Source organism: Corylus avellana, chromosome ca4 (genome assembly GCF_901000735.1).
Source record: "Corylus avellana chromosome ca4, CavTom2PMs-1.0".
Lineage (NCBI taxonomy): Eukaryota > Viridiplantae > Streptophyta > Magnoliopsida > Fagales > Betulaceae > Corylus > Corylus avellana.
In genome coordinates, this window is record NC_081544.1 from 8,177,119 (window position 1) to 8,195,294 (window position 18,176).

General features: G+C 38.6%; 1 long non-coding RNA gene across 1 annotated transcript; it reads right to left on the bottom strand.

The window, feature by feature from the left end:
- Positions 1 to 7,318: 7,318 nt before the first annotated feature.
- On the bottom strand, positions 7,319 to 17,730 carry LOC132177029 (uncharacterized). Its single transcript, XR_009439728.1, has 4 exons — positions 17,668 to 17,730; positions 17,359 to 17,400; positions 7,695 to 7,734; positions 7,319 to 7,590 (listed from the first exon to the last, which is right to left on the bottom strand). It is a non-coding gene; the product is annotated as an uncharacterized LOC132177029 (long non-coding RNA).
- Between the last annotated feature and the right edge of the window lie 446 nt (positions 17,731 to 18,176).

Here is an 18,176-nt window from a genome sequence, read left to right on the forward strand (position 1 = left end):
CTAGTCACCGCACCAGTTCTCACTCTTCTGTTAGGGACAGGCAGATTTGTGAGTTATAGCGACGCCTCTCTTAAAGGCTTGGGTTGCGTGTTGATGCAACAGGGGAAGGTTATCGCTTACGCCTCAAGACAATTGAAGACCTACGAACGCAATTACCCAACTCATGATCTCGAGTTGGCCACAGTAGTCTTCGCTTTAAAGATATGGCGACATTACCTGTACGAAGAGCATTGCAAATCTTCATAGATCACAAGAGCCTGAAGTATTTCTTCACCCAAAAGGAGATCAACATGCGACAAAGGCGCTGGTTTGAACTACTAAGCGACTACGATAGTAAGATCAACTACCACCCTAGAAAGGTGAATGTAGTCGCTGAAGCTCTCAGCAGAAGAACCACGGAGGGAACATTATCGGCAATGTTTACGATGCATAAGAAGTTACTCCTTGACCTGGACAAAGCAGGGATAGAGATAATTCAATCTTGCATGGGCAGCCTAACCCTGGAGTCAACCTTATTGGAACAAATCAAGACAGCACAGCTTTCAGACAGCGAGTCAACTATAATTCATGATGAAGTGGAGAAGGGGCTACAACCAGATTTCCAGATCTCCAAGGATGGAGTGTTAAAATTTTGTGACCGAGTGAGCGTTCCCAATAATCCAGAATTGAAGAAGGTCATCTTGTCAGAAGCCCATCAATCCTTATATACAGTCCATCCGGGAAGCACGAAGATGTATCGAGACTTACGCAGAAGTTATTGGTGGAATGGAATGAAGAAGGATATCGCGCAATACGTGGAACGATGCTTGACGTGTCAACAAGTTAAGGCAGAACATCAACGACCTATAGGGCCTTTACAACCTCTCCCTATTCCTGAATGGAAATGGGAATGTATTTCGATGGACTTTGTGTCTGGTTTTCCTAAGACGCAAAGTGGTCAAGATGCGGTTTGGGTCATTATTGATCGGATAACTACGACTGCACACTTTCTACCTATCAAGATGAAGTACAGTATGGATAGGCTTGTAGAACTCTACGTCAAGGAGATCGTACGACTACATGGAGTTCCCGTATCCATTGTGTCGGATCGAGATCCAAGATTTACCTCAAGATTTTGGCAGAGTTTACAAGAGGCGATGGGTACAACACTAACTTTTAGAACATCATTTCATCCTCAAACCGACGGGCAGAGGGTACAAACAATTCAAACTTTGGAAGACTTGCTGCGATTGTGTGTTCTTGATTGCCCCATGACTCCTAAACCTAATAAAATATGACATAAATACCCCCAAAACCCTAAACCTAATAAAATAATGAAATAAAGACTCACAAAATCCTAATCTTATTAAAACAATGAAATAAAGACGGTTTAACCTAAGTAAAACGCGGAAACATAGCATAAGGCACCGTGTGCGATTGATCGCAGGCACAAGGGTGATCGATCGCACAACCAAAGGCCTGGTGCGCATAAGTGTCCCCGTGTGCGCTCGATCACAGACACGTCGGCTCTCGATCGTACTTCCAAGGGCTCTGCGTTCTGCATCATTCTCCCCTTGTTGGAGAGAATTTGCCCTCAAATTCGGTCGGTTCTTTCGATGGTCCTTTGGATGTCCAATCAGCTCATTAGCAGACTGTGACGATGATGTTGAAGGCCACGCACCTCACCTTGCCATGTAGACTTGCTATGCTTTTCTCGTGCCTTGTCTTTCCCATATGCCAGGAACACCTTCAAATAACTAGCGACGACCTCGTCACTTTTTGATAGAACATTCCCCTCCGCCATATAGATCTCATCATAAATTTGGTTAGAAGAATTTGACAAAATAGCATCTACCCCGATGAAATCAACATAATTAATTAGCATAACACTCAAATCAAAGGCTTTATCCTCGGGACTCTTATCAAGCACATGATGTGTAGAATTGTCATAAAAAATTGCAAAACTATAAGAAAGATTTACCTCTTCCAAGGGTTCCTCTTATTCATGAAAAATTGCAATACTCTCTGAAAGGTTTACCTCTTCCACTTGTTCCCCCAATTTTTCAAGCTCTTTAGGGCTCTTGATGTGGAGTGGATGATTAGGAAGTTTAGACCCCGGCACCAACTTAAGTTGAGGTTGAATATCTCGCAATGGTGGCACCTCTTTCGGTAATTCTGCTAATAACACGTCGACAAATCTCCCTAACAGCTTCGTTATGGGGGTCGGTACCACTTCCTTAATGCTGCTTTCCTTGTCTGTCAACTCTTGTTTTGCTACAAAGGATTGACTATCCCCTTGTGAAGGTTTTGGCTCTGCTCCTTGGCTAAGTAGCAATGTCAATTTAATTTTACCAAACATGAAGCTGTACGTGTTCTTTGTTTCATCATGGATAGCAGCTTTATCATATTTACATGGCTTTCCCAACAATAGGTGACACGTCTCCATTTCGACCAGATCACACCAAACAATATCCCTATACTTAGCTCCAATGGAAAAGGACACTAGACAACGTTTAGAAACCGTTACCTTGTTTCCTTTCATGAACCATTCCAACCGATAGGAAGTAGGATGTCTCTTGGTCTCAATCTCCAACTTGCGAACTGCTTCCTCCGAGACTATATTCTCGTGACTTCTTGGATCAATGACAAGCTTGGCCCCCTTGCCTCCCATGGTGCATATAGTTTGAAATTGTCGGCATGTACGTTTAATGTATCGGGACACCGAATGACACTGATCTCCACCCCCCCCTTAGGCACCATCTTTGCCATCTTCCTAGGTACTTTTTTGTGTGGAAATTTTATATTTTTTTCTGTTACCATGAACTATTTGTGGGTTACAAGCAACCTTGGAATTCCGGCGTCTCGGGTTTGAATCTACTCACCCGCTGATTGGCATGAGCTTGTGCAAGGTGCTGATGTCCCTGCGTTCGGCGCTCCACAAACAGGCTTTTAGATTCATTCCCATTGTGACTACACTAGTTTGATACTTGGGTAGTGAGGTCTTCAATTTCATCCTTCATAGCCCTGAGTTGATCCTCCGTGTGTTACCAACGTTCAGCGATAGATTTGCCTTCCACCTCCGTGAATCACTGTCTTGGTTGGCGACGACAATCGTTCAGCCCACAGCCCATGTGCCTTAAACGAATTGCTGGTTGCTCCTTACGTGCTGCCTCCGTGCGCACGTACACCTCGTTCATGTCTATACAACAGTCACTACTCCCTATTCATGGAAAGTAATTGAGCTCTGATACCAACTGATCCAGCGTAACCTGGTGGGCTGCAGTGAAGAACATCAATAACGAACGGGATAAATAATTCTAGATCTTGAGTCTATCAATGATCTGAGAATTCTTCTCAAAATATAATCTATCTATGATTTTAAGGAAAATTATGAAGAAAACTCACCTATGATTAATTCTTATTCAACAAAATTCAATAAACAACATAAACTAATAAAGTAGAGGCTATAAGCATGTATTTATAGCCCCAAGACTCCTAAACCTAATAAAATATGACATAAATACCCCCAAAATCCTAAACCTAATAAAATAACGAAATAAAGACTTCCAAAACCTTAATCCTATTAAAACAATGAAATAAAGTCAGTTTAACCTAATTAAAACGCGGAAACATAGCATAAGGCCCCATGTGCGATCAATCACAGGCACAAGGGCGATGGATCGCACAATCAGAGGCCTGGTGCGCATAAGTGTCCCCGCGTGCGCTCAATGACACTTCCAGGGGCTCTACGATCTGCATCAACATGTGAGCTCAAACTTTCTTTTAATATGTGAAGCCCTACATGTGAAATATTTAATTTAAATTGGAGATGAATTGACGTGAGTTAAGCGGTCCAACATGTAAAATATTTAATTTAAATGAGAAGTGAATGATGGAGACACGGTTTGAACTCAATACCTCTGCTCTTATACGATATTAAAGCACCACTTGTCTTAACAGCTTATGCTTATAGAAATAGAAGAATTTAATCATTTAATCAATACTTTAACAACTCATTTTCATATTTCTCTTACTCGTCACAAACCAAACATTAATAAAAAGAAAAAAAAAAAAAAAAAAAAAGCTAGTTGAACTATTACTTCTCTGTACTTTCCATTTCTCATTTCATTTTCTTTACTTTGAGTTTGTCATCAAAAGAAAAACTACAAGCATTCATAAGTTCTTGCTTTATACCATTAATTCATGTCAGAAATATTGTACACATAGAATAAATTATTTGGCACCTCTAATGCACCAAAAACAAGATTTAATGTGGTCGTTCCACGTGCCTTTGCTCTTGAGTCTTCAACATTCTTTTCCGGCCGGGTGATAGAGTAAGCTACTAGAATAGTACTTACTATACCTGCAATCTAAGTGGCTCATCACCCAGGAAAATCAGAGAAAAAGCTTGTATATACAATACAAATAGCATATGTTCATGGTATTTAGAAACTCAGCAAAAGCACACAATCGTGTATTATCCATGACCATTACCTTAAAAACATTTGCCAATCATGTTCTCTCAATGCATCAAACCTTAAGGATGTAAAAAACATTCAAAACAACATATTTTAAGAATCATCCATCAAATCATGCAATGAGTTTCATCAATGAACACACAAGGTTTATGCTATCTTGAGAAACATATCTCAAAGACATGCAGTCAAGCATTGTTAGTGAACTCACCTGGTCCACAATGAATAATGAAGTACACAATCCCATGAGTTTCAAAATTATCAAAACAAGGTTTTAGAGAATTTCAAAATCATACACCAAATCAATGTTTCTATAAAGTCCACAATGATCCCAAAAACAATGAATCAAAGGAGAAGTTTAAAGAAAATCAATTGGGCACCAAATCCTCACAAAAATCTGATTGTGGCATTTTATCATGCATGTATCATGAAATACCAATAAATCTGAAACCCAGGATTATGAACTCGAGAAGAAATAAAAAACTCAAACCAAGGAATGAGTGAAAATCATGGAGGAATGAGCTTTGATGAAGAACACAAATATCTATGGGTGACTATTCGGACACAAGTACGAGTTGTCCGGTGATCACCGGTGCCCAAAGAACCTAATAAACAGCTCAAAATCTCGCCAAAAAATTTCTCTTCCCTCATTACAATGCCCTCAACATCTGAGTTTCACAAACATCAACACATCAATTGTCAAATATGAATGCTATTACACGACAATTTCATGCATGTGTAAACAATGGCATGACACTTTCAATTCTTTTGGTGGACAAAATTTATACACACATTGCAATCAAGATATGATCAAATGAATCATAAATTAGGTGTGTGTGCGTGCATCACTCCACAAGCAAGTTTCTGACCTTACTTGATGCGGAAGTAGACTAAGCCATAAGGCACCTTATGAGTAAGGTTAATAAGGTCATCTATCCAAAAGTTAAACCCTCTTGCTAGGGCTTAAACACCATTGTCGATCCTTTACACTTCCCCCTAAACCTCAACACAAAGCTTAAGCCATTTCAGCAATGAGGACAAGATAAGCACATTTAAGACAATAGTGGTTAAGGTCCTTTTTAAAAATAGTGCAACATGCATGCTCGTTGACTTCCCAAACATGGTTGTCTTCCAAACCCACATGCACGCACTACAAAAAAATTGTATTTTTTCTTGACATGCAGTTTCTGATGTGTTAAGTGGTCTGACACGTCAGTAAATTTTACTGATATGGCCTTTTTGACGTGTGTCAGGCGTTAAAATTTTGGGTATCAGAAACAAAAAATTTCTGACATGTCACTTTTAACACGTCAATAATTTTTGACGTGTCAAAAAGTGGCATGTCAAAAAAATTTCCTGACATATCAAAAAATTACTGACGTGTCAGAAATTGACACGCAAAAAATTTTCTAACGTGTTAAAATTAACACGTCAGTAAATTTTAAAAAAATTATTACAAAAAATAATTTTTCTTTTTTAAAATTTTTTCTGGAATTTTTTTTTCAATTAAAAAAGTTATTACTTTAAATTATTTTTCAATTAAAACAATTTTTTTAAAAAAAAATTGCACCGTTTCTCCAGCTCTCTCTCTCTGGCCAGCTCTCCCTCTCTTCTTTTCTCCATCATTTTCTCACTCTCGATCTCTCTCTTCTTTTCTCCAATTTCGTTTGATCTCAAGCTCTCCCTCTCTTCTTTTCTCCATTAATTTTCAAAAACCCAAACCCAAAAAATCTTCAAAAAATCAAAAACCCAAATCAAAAAATCAAAAACCCGAATAAAAAAATCGACCTGAAAAATAAAAAATCCAAACGTCAAACCCAACAAATCTTCAAAATCCCAAAAAATCTTCTTATCTTCACTTCTTCTTCTCTTCTCCTTTTTTTTTTTTTTTTTTTTTTTTTTTTTTTTTTTTTTTTATCTTCTTCTCTTCTCCTTTTCTTTTTCTTCTTCTTCTTCTTCTTCTTCTTCTGCTTTTCTTCTGTTGCTTAGACTTTTTCTCTTCTCCTTTTCTTTTTCTTCTTCCCTCTAGAGAGAGTTGGCCGGCTGCGCAAAGAGAAGAGGGAGATTGAGAGAGGAGAGAGAGAGTGTGGGGAAATAAAAGAAAAAGGGAAAGAATAAATCTTGAATAAAAGAATAAAGAATAAAGGGAATAAAGAATAAAAGAATAAAGGAAAGAAGAGAGAAAGAAGAAGGAAAAAGTTGAATATCCCGCTTTTTTTTTTTTTTAGTGACGCGCCAACATTTAACACGTCAAAAATTTGTGACGTGTTAAAATTGCATGCTCTAAAATTTCTGACATGTGAAAATAACACATCAGAAATTTTTGACGTGTTAAAAAAGCACGTCAGAAATTTTTGACATGTTAAAATAGCACATCATAAATTTTTTGACATGCTATTTTAACACATCAAAAATTGAAAATAGCAAGTCAAAAATTTCTAACGTGGTAGTTTCACATGTCAAAAATTTATGACGTGATATTTTTGGCCACGTCAAAAAAATATTTACTGACATGACAAAAAATTATGTACTGTAATCACATCAAAAATTTATTATTTTTTTGTAGTGGCGGGCCATGCGGCCCTAAACAAACAGATGGAATCTGAACCAAATTATGAGTCATAAAACACATCAATCAATCAATCAACAGATATATGCACATACAATCCATCAACATCATTTATTTCCCATGACAAAATCATGCACACGTATATGTAGCCAAGGCATGCGAGTCTATTCATACAAGACAATTGAGAAAATAATGATTTTCAACACTCACTCACTGAAACCTTCCTTTTTCATTTTCCCGTTTTCTCCTTTTTTTCTCTTTCTTTTTTTTAATACTTTTTTTTTTCCCCTCTAAACCAGAAAACAATTGCAAAAAGGAAACATGCAAGAGTTGCTTAGCTTCTAATCACCCATTTAGTTAAATGCAAGGACATATATCCATCTGTTTGGTCAAGTTGTTGCATCGAAAGTAAAACTATATGCTAAGTAATATTAAAATTTATAATTAGGGTTGAATGATTAATACATTAACTACATATTATAACCAGAATACCAGACAAGCAAAATTCCCAACTTGAGAAAAGTGCCGTCGATGTGTTGATCTTAGGGATCCGGGGGAACAGCTGAGCTGCAAATATCGGTTATATTACATTTGTTATAATGTTAAACTGATTCTCCAACATTTTCAACAGTTGAGAAAGTAGAGAAAGAAAGAAATTCATGACCTAATACCTGTTTTAGTCTCTGGTTATCCCCCCATCAGTTGGACTCCCTGCATTTAAAGGGACAAAAACAAACACAACTTACAACCCAGCAACAACCTCAAAAAAAAAAAACAAAGGTAGGGCCAACGGCACCTACAACACATCACAAGAGAACAAAACCAACAAGATAGAAACCTAAAGAGTAAAACAGTTTTTAGAAATACCCCAAACTTTAAAAATGTTTCTGTTAGTGTTGTTATTGTGCACAACAATGATGAACAATAGAATCGAAAAGAGAGAGAGATTAAGAGAAAGTCAAAACATAGATTTAACATGATTTGACAATGTGCCTACGTCCACAGAGAGTGCGGCTGTATTTTGCTATTAATGATTTAAGATTACGTCATAACATATATATAGGAAAACCCTAAACCTTAATTGTACAGACGTATTTTAGAAATCCCCGCTATCATGACGTTTACTCTGTTCCCGTCTACTTGGCCTTCCACTGGTGTTTTAATACACACTCCAAGTCTAACTTGGAAACCAATGTCTTGGAACAAGCTTGACATATTTCTGCTTCTTTTAGAAATAACCTCAAATTCCTCTTTTTCCCAAATCAGATAAACGTTAGCTTTGTGACAGTCCTTAATTTCCCAATGCTTGAGCAGGCCACTGCACCTACAAAGACCATGGCTAAATGAAGACAAACTTCTTTGTATCCCAGAATTGTCTTCATGATTTTATTTTATTTTATTTTATTTAAAAAAAAATATTTGGATGAATAATATGAGCCCATTATGTTTGTAATGCCATTATTTTACTAATCAAACAATCAGTCTACAACACACACTCCAGACTTAGCTGGAACTCGGCTGCATAATTGTTAAGTGTGAAGCAATTTGTAAAAGAAGGTTATTTTCTTGTGTTTGAAGATTTATCATGTTATCTGTATAAAAACAAAGCCAAGCAGGAATTGTTACTCCATTTCCCTACCAAACAAATATATTTTGCAATATTTCTTGTTGAGAATAAGGTTGTATATTGAATCACACGGTATAATGTACAGAAAGGGCCTATATATATAGGCTAATAATACAGACCTAATAGAATAAGGAAAGGTAAACTTAGTAGACTTAGAATACCAAAGAAAGTAAATAACAATAACATAATATTATCTAATAGCCCCCCACAAGCTCAAGGTGGAGTGCGAGAGACCAACTTGAGGTTGGACACAAGATCATGAAAACGCCCTGGAGGATGTGACTTTGTAAAGATGTCTGGGAGCTAATCACGGGACATGACAGAATGAAGCTGTAGTGAGCCCTGAAAAAGATAATGACGAACAAAATGACAATCAATCTCAATATGTTTTGTCCATTCATGAAAAACATCATTATGAGCAATCTGAATAGCACTCTTGTTGTCACAATAGACAGGAGTAGCAGAAGAAAGAGACACCCATATCCTGTAACAGCCATTACAACCAAAGAAGCTCTGCGGTAGTGTCAGCTAGAGCACGATATTCTGCCTCGATGCTAGATCGAGCAACAGCAGTCTGTTTCTTACTTCACCAATAGATAAGCGAGGTGCCAAGTAGGAAACAATAACCAGTGGTAGAGCGACGATCTGTTGGATTACCCACCCAATCAGCATCAATATAAGCATGCAGCTGTAGAGGAGACTGAGAGGAGAAATAAAGCCCATAAAATAATGTCCCCTTCAGGTACCGGAGAATGCGTAGAACAGCTGAGAAATGAGTGGAATGAGAAACAGCCATAAATTGACTCACCTGATGGACAATATATGAGACATCAGGTCGAGTGACAGTAAGGTAGACAAGACTGGCAACTAAATGCCGATATAAGGTTGTGATTCGGTTGAGACGGATGAGTTGGCTGGCGTTTTGGGTTGTGGTACTAATTCTCTACCCTTGAAGTATCTGGGTCTTCCGCTAGGGGCTTCCTTCAAGTAGTTGGCTATTTGGGATGACATGGTGGAGAAAATTGCTAGAAGGTTGGCCTCTTGGAAGCGTTCTTATTTGTCCAGGGGGGCGAGCTCACCCTCATAAAGAGCACCTTATCCAATCTCCCCACCTATCTTCTGTCTCTGTTCCCCATCCCTATTTCCATGGTGAATCGCATTGAGAAGATTCAACGGGATTTTTTATGGGGAGGTTTCAAGGATGAGCCTAAGTTTCATTTGGTCAGTTGGCACGAGGTTTGTTCTCTGATTGCTGAGGGAGGTCTAGGGATTCAGAGCTTGCGCCTTTTCAATCAAGCCCTCTTAGGGAAATGGTTATGGAGATTTGCAAATGAGGAAGAAGCTTGGTGGAGAAGTATCTTGGTGGCTAAGTATGGGGTGGTTTGGGGTGGTTGGCATTCAAATGTCCCTCGTGGAACGCATGGGGTGGGGTTATGGAAACACATTTGCGGGGTTTGGAGGTTGTTTTGATGCCACTTCAGATTAGTCCCTGGTTTGGGGGGGAAGGTCAAATTTTGGGAGGATTGTTGGTGCGGCGAGACGCCTCTCAAAGATGCTTTTCCGGGTCTTTTTAATATTGCCCGCAACAAGGATGCTTCTATTGCGGATATCCGGGAATGTGTAAATGGGATGGTGCACTGGAACGTTACTTTTACCCGTAGTATCCATGATTGGGAGGAGGTGGCTTTAGCCTCTTTCTTCTCACTCTTGTATTCGTCTTCGATTCGGGGGGAAGGGGAGGACCGAATGTGGTGGATTCCTTCAAGTAAAGGGAAGTTTGAGGTCCATACTTTCTACAGGAGGCTTGCCTTTAAGGAGCCTAACCATTTCCCGTGGAGAAGGATTTGGCGTACTAAGGCTCCTTCGCGAGTGGCGTTTTTTGCATGGTCGGCCGCCCTTGGGAAATCTCTCACGCTAGATAATGTTCGGAAAAGAGGTATTGTTGTGATTAATCGTTATTGTATGTGTGAGGCGGATGGGGAGTCCGTGGATCATCTCTTCCTTCATTGTGGGATCGCGCGCAAGTTGTGGGAGGTTATCTTCTCTCGCTTTAACTTGAGTTGGGTTATGCCTAGAAGCGTCATGGAGATGTTTGCCAGTTGGTGGGCGGGAGGTAGAACTAGTAGTGCCGTGGTTTGGAAGATGGCTCAGCTTTATCTCATATGGTGTCTTTGGAAGGAAAAGAATGCGAGATGCTTCGAGGATTTGTCGATGAACCTCGAGGATCTTATTCACTTCTTTTTGTACACTTTATTCACATGGACAGCAGGCTGGCTTGCTCCTGTAGTGATCAATTTTTCTGATTTTCTCTTTATGTTCTCTTCTTCTTTCTCCCATACTTAGTTGCTCTCTTGTATACTTCCTGTGTACTTGGGTTACGCCCCTCTGTGCTCTTAATGCATTATTACTTATCAAAAAAAATGCCGATATAAGGTAAAATCGTGAAGAGGCTCGCCATCATGAGGAGTGAGACGAGTATTAAACTCAGTCGGTGTGTCAACAATCTTACTGTTTGATTGGCCCAAGAAAGTAAATCAGAAATATATTTGGCTTGTGTTTAATAATAACCATCAGAAGAAGAGGAGATCTCAAGACTAAGAAAATAGCTAAGAGGGCCAAGATCTTTCATTTCAAAGTGCTGACTGAGAAACTGTTTAAGTTCCTGAATACCAGTGATATCATCTCCAGTGATAATCATGTCATCAACATAGAGTAGAAGAAGTATGGCACTCCGGTCTATGCGGCAAATAAACAAGGTTGAATCATAAGAACTGATGGAGTAGCCAAGACGAGAGATAGTGGCGCTAAACTTAGCAAACCATGCTCAAGGTGCTTACTTAAGTTCATATAGAGCTTGACGAAGATGACAAACCTTGTTTGTAGGATGAGATAATCCAGTTCGAGCGAGAGAGACTCTGGCAAGACATTGGTGGTGGGAGTAGGAGAAAGAGGAAACTCAAAAAGGGTAGTAAATGGAGGGAATGATGGCATGCTGAATTTTTCGACTTTGTGGAATAGTCGATGCTCCCAAAAAACTACATGACGGAAGATGCGAAGACGACGAGACATAGGATCATAACACCGGTAGCCCTTTTGTTCCACTCCATATCCAAGAAAACAACACAACCGAGAACGAGGCTCGAGTTTGGTGCGCTCATGACACTGGAGTAAAACAAAACAGGCAGAATCAAAGACATGGAGATGGTGATATGAAGGGATAGAGCCAAACAACCGCTCGTGAGGAGTGCAATTATCAAGGATAGGGGTAGGCAATCTATTGATCATGTAGATAGCCCTGGGAGTGGCTTCACCCCAAAACGGGGTAGGAACAGATGTGGAAATGAGAAGAGCACAGACAGTGTCTAAAATGTGCCTAAGTTTACATTCAGGTTGACTATTTTGTTGTGAGGTGCCTAGACACGATAAGTGAGGAACAGTGCCATAATGTTTGAGAATAGCTTGAAAATCATGTTGAGTATATTCAAAAGCATTATCAGAACGAAAAGCTTTGATGGGTTTTGAAAATTGGGTTTCAACCATTTTCGCAAAAGTACGATAAATGTCCAATAATTAGAATAAGATTTCATTAAAAAAACCCAGGTGTAACGAGAGAAATCATCATCAAAAATAACAAAATAATGTGAGCCACTCATTCAAGCAATAGGAGAAGGTCCCCAAATATCAGAATGAATTAAATCAAAAGAAGCATTAGCATGAGACTCACTATTATTAAATGGTAAAGCCGGTTGTTTACCAAGTTGACATGAACTACAATCAAAAGAATTATTGGAAACTGAACCTAGCAAACCCTTTGAAGCTAAAAATTGAACGCGAAAGGCAGATGCATGACCAAGACGCGAATGCCAAAGTACAAGAGATGGTGATGATGAAGAGGTAGCAGCAGAGACGCCTGTGGCGGGGAGACGTAAGGATGAGAGTTTGAACATACGCCCAATTCTACACCCGGTCCCAATGGTCTGACTCGTACGAGGATCCTGTACATGCACACCAGAAAAGTAAAAAACAAGTCTATATCGAAGTTCACACAGTTGGCCAACAGAAAGAAGATTGAAGGACAATTCAGGAACATGAAAAACTTCAGGAACAGAAAGGGAAGGTGTATTGGTAGTGCCTATATTTTTAACAATCATAATGGAGCCATCAGCTGTACGAATCAATGAGGAATGAGGTGAAGGTATAGATGTGGTAGAGAAAGTAGGGTGAGGTGTCATGTGATTGCAACAAGCAGAGTCAAAGAGCCAAGGGGAAGAGGTACCTGGCAAAACTGAGAGCACAGAGGAAGATCCATTACCAGAACGAGATAGGACAACCTGGTTGACTATTGTCTTGAAGTCAGCTGCAGATAACGAGACACTGGATCCTAATGCGTGGCCAGAGGGAGCAACTGAAAAGGGAGCAGCTGGAGATGAAGCAGCTGGAGATGAACCAATCTTAGTATGAGCAATTGCTACTATGGGTGCATTAGATCTTCCCTTACGCCAACACTTGTCAATTGTGTGCCCTCGACGTCGACAATAGCGATAGTAATTATTATCGCGAGACTTAGGAGGGAGTCGAGGAGTACCTGACCTGTCATAATATTCTCGTTGGAATGACGAGGAGCCAGAGGTTGGTGCAGCCAATACTGTATGACTAGGATGAGAGCGCATAGTCTGCGATCTAGTCTCGGCATGGACAAGTTCGAAGATGGCAGTGTCCAAAGTGGGAAGAGGAGAACGATGTAAAAGTTGCACACGAACAGACTCAAAATCATCACACAAGGCCATCAAAAATTGGTGAAGGCGATGTTGATCTCTACGGGTAACATACATCTCAACATCAGTGGGATCCTTCCAAATAGGATCAGAAACATCAATTTAGTTCCACAAGAATTGCATGCGAGCAAGAAAATCATTTATAGTTTGATCAAATTCCTTCCTCAGATGAAAAAGCTCAAATAGAAGCTGATACTTGTCAGCACCATCAACAGAAGAATAACGAGAAGCAAGCATATCCCAAGCACCCTTTGCTTCATCAAAGCTGCCAAAGAGCGCAGAAATAGATGAGATAGTGGTATTATCGAACCATGTAAGAATCTAATGATGCTTATTATCTCAATCAATAAGACGAGTGGTGAAAGCCTCATCTGACTCAGAAGCCCCTTTAACTGGCTTTTTGACCTCCCCAGTCACATAAAGCCAAAGCTTGCGGCCTTTAAGAAAGCCACGCATGGATTGGGACCATACCATATAGTTTGTGCCATCCAATACAGCCTGAACATGATGAATAATCTCGTTTTGTGCCATCTAGAAGGCTCAAAAGCAAAAACAAACCACAAATTTGAAATCAGTATGAAAGGTCAACTCTGAAAGTCAACAAAAAGTCAACAGTCAACCAGTCAAAGTCAATGCTGACGTGGCAAGGACTGACTTGGTGCTAATGATGTGGCACTTAGGTCTAACGTGGCGCTGGTGACATGGCACTCAAGGCTAACGTGGTTGTGCTGATGTGGCACTCAAGGCTGACATGGCTGTGATGATGTGGTCGTCAGGCTGACATGGCTCTGCTGACGTGGCAGTTGAAGCTTTTGGCGAGTGTGGACACGCACGACTGGAGGCAGCGCGTGGATCTCACATGCAGAACTATGAGTGGCGCATGGCGTACTGTATCTAGATTCTGGTTGCAATTCTAGAGTCACCGGAAGCAGATATATCAATCGGTGGGCTGAGAGAAGCAATCGGACCACCGTGGCGGCCGGTGGCAGAACGGCAGTGGCGAAATTGCCAAAACTTTGGGCGGCGCGTGAGGGAGCGTGAAGGCTCTAATGGGGCTGTGTGCGGCGACTCTGTGACGGTTGGCTTCCAGGCTTTTAAGCGGTATAGTGATCCGCTGAAAACTTCGAGGAGAAGATAGAGAACCATGAGGGACAGAGGGAAGCATGCGCCGGATAACACTAGTGGCGCAGAAAAAAAATTTTAGATGCGAAATTTTTTTTTTTAAGTGATTCAAAACCTGTGCTCTGATACTATGTTGAAAATAAGGTTGTATATTGAATTACACGGTATAATGTACAGAAGGGGCCTATATATATAGGCTAATAATACAGACCTAATAGGATAAGGAAAGATAAACCTAGTAGACTTAGAATACCAAAAAAAGTAAATAACAATAACATAATATTATCTAACATTTCTAACAATAATAACCAGCAGCTGAACCAAACTCTATTCCTCTGCCAAACAAATTCGGAAATTCCTACTTACAAAAACCAACATCTTGGCATCACAGCAGCTCAACACCTACCAACTACCATTTACTCAAACGATTTCCTACACTCAGCAAACAACTACATAGACATTTACAGACTTCTTCAAACAACCTGATAAACAGCTTTAGTTACAAAGGATTCGATCTTGAAACCCCCCATCTACAACACAAATGCTTATTTATTGTTAATTTTTTGAATTTGCCAGCACCCATTACTCAAGTCCTGATTTCCCAATAAATTCAATTGAGAATTCGCTTCTCTAGTTTCACCACATTACCATGCCTTATTTCATTAATTTGCTTGCAAATGTGATAAACTACAGCCCCAAATTAAAGCTAATTTACACAAGATTACTCTTAAGCTTTTGCCTTTGAGAGATTATCTATCACACATCTTCTTAATGCCTATTCCAAATTCTCTTATCAAAACTACACTAAAAAAAGAGATGATCCCTTCCTTCTATACACCCTCGGCAGAAAGAGCATAACATGTCTCTTCAATGACCCTGGCCAATTTAGCAATATCTCCCCAGTAGTCAAGCTGTTTTTGATTGCAAGCCACAAGAATGTCTTAGAATAGTTAGAGAAAACCATACCAATTTTCACCATTTAACTTCAACATGCTTCGTTCTAGCTAAGAACATCCCATGTTTCAATACTCGAATAAATTCCTTTCTTAGAAATTACTCATATATATAGGTTTCTCAATTTCAGTTCTTTCTACCCAATCCAGCTTGCTTTGTATTCTAACCAGCTCTTCCGATCTTGCCGGAGGCCAAAACCATTCTCTACCTACCTTTTAAAACACTTTCCAGGTTAGCATTAACTGAACTTCCTACATCATACACTGCTCCGAAGCCACCAATCCATCCCCTATACATTGAAGATGTATATTAAGTTGTATTTTGGTTTTTCAAGAGTTATTTAACATACGGTAATCTGACCTCTTGATTTTCATACATGTTTTACTGTTCAAATCTTCCTTAAGGATGCTTAGTTGTTTATCTATAAAAAAACATGATTTGTTAAAGAGTTCTTTATATAAATGAATCTAATTAATTACCTGAGAGCATGAGGATTAAAATGATAACTTTATATTCCAGAATGAAAAATAGTTAAATGACTATAATATAGTGTTTTTAGCCACTCATTCCATGATGTTTTAAGAATGGGTTAGGTGTAATAAATAAAAGTTACCACATCTGAATGTTTTAAACGATCTATGAGGATGGATTCGGTTAATATGTGAATTAATGATGTGTTTGTGTTCTAGAACTTCTGAGATTAGGTAAAAGCTAAGTGGTTCAATGAAACTGGGGATTTAGGTTGATTTTCTAGGTTTATAGTTGCTGTCCTAGGAGAACGGGCATTCGACCCTCTAGAAAAGAATGTTCGACGATGCCTAAAAATGGTTAATTACGGTTTTAATGACATATTAGGGTTTCAACTGCATGATTAGGGTTTTATGTGCAAAGATTATGACTTTTAGTGTCTTTGTGTCTATATTAGAGTGTAATTGACAGTATGCAGCAATATACAGAGTATCAGTATTGTATTACATGTCCCTCACAATAGCGTTAACCCTATTGAAAATGGATTAAGGGCTCGAATAGGCCATACGGAGGAAATCTGTGATCAATACTATAATCTATTTATTATGCATGTTTCTCCTTGCATGTATAAGAAATTAGTTACCGAAATTATACCTATTTAACTTTAACAACTTTAACAGATACAACACAAGCCATTTCTAAAACCCATGACATGATTGATGAAAATTAGAAATTGCTACTACTTAAGGCTCATTACATAGCCAACTCCGTGATAATTTGCTTACTAAGTTGTGAACTTACACAGTTACTTTTCACTGTGAAACATGTCGGTGTTTTGCATATTAATAGGTTTACCAAATTTTAGAATGGAGTATTTTGCTAGGCTGTAGATGCTAAGTGAATGACTCATTAGGTTAGTAGATTTTATTAACCGCCTAGGTGGTTACAGTGAGTATTTTTAGCCAATAACCGTTAACCGTAACTACCTTTTCACCCCTAGTTGGAGATGCTAAGTGAAGGATTTATTAGGTTACATTTTCTTAGTATAGTTAGAAGTTATTAATTGTTCATGGTTACATTTTAATTGTAAGCTATGTGTTTATATTCAAGGATAGATGATGAATTGTCAAAAGATATTTAGTGTTAAATTATATCATTTTCCACTATATGATATACTCTAATAAGTTAATGTTCAAGATAATAACACCCGCTAATTACCAATTAATTTGAATTGAGGCATTGCCAGTAACATTCTAAGTTCATTAAATAAATTGATTAATTTTGGGGGCGTTGCCTAAGAAAGTATGAAGGTGTTTTACATTCTATATTTTTTCAAAATTATAATAATTGCATGAAATGCTGTAAAAGATTTGCAGTTTGAAACACGACCTTCAGCTCAAAGGCACTGATTTTTTCTCGAAATCTTTCATCCTGAAACATGCAAAAGCTTCTCGTGTCAACAGAAATTTCAGTGCTCCATTATAATGCTAGCAAATAGAAACAACAAACCTTTTCATTTGAAACACATATCAAGCCTGGAGAAGTTGCTCTAATTTATGTAGTTCTTCTATATTCAATAGTTGGAGCTCGTCTCCCTTCTTCTTTGTGTAAGGTGTAATCATTTTAACGTTAATTTAATGTGTAAGGTGAATGTCGTCATTACAGTAACAACTTGATAAATCAATGTCGTTACAATACCTCAGTTCATGAGTCTTCTCCACAATTCCATTGCTCAACAAGTGCAGGTACTGTTGTCAAGCTAAAAGGAGACAAAGAGTTGCAATTCATGAAGATTTTTAGTATATGGTCTGTATGCAAGCACTTTCATCATAGAAATAGTTACCAAATTATCTAGGCATTTCTTACCTTTCATTAGTAAGATTTTTAGTAGTTTGTTCTCAGGGTTGTTCTAGAAAATGCATCTAGCTTTCACAGTATGGTACCACTTTCTTTTATATGTAAGTTTCAAAGATTTTCATTAAAATTTCAGATATCAGTTTAATAACAATCTTGAATCATGTTTCCTTATGACCATGATACAGCTATACCTGCATTAACATTTATGCATAAATTAAGGAAATAAGACTGCAAAACAATGTAAATAATGTAAACCCATAAGTTTAGAGGTATAAATCAACTATTTGAAAAACTTTTAAGGTTTTTATTGTTAATTAATCGTAATATAAAATCACAAAAGGGGAGGGTAT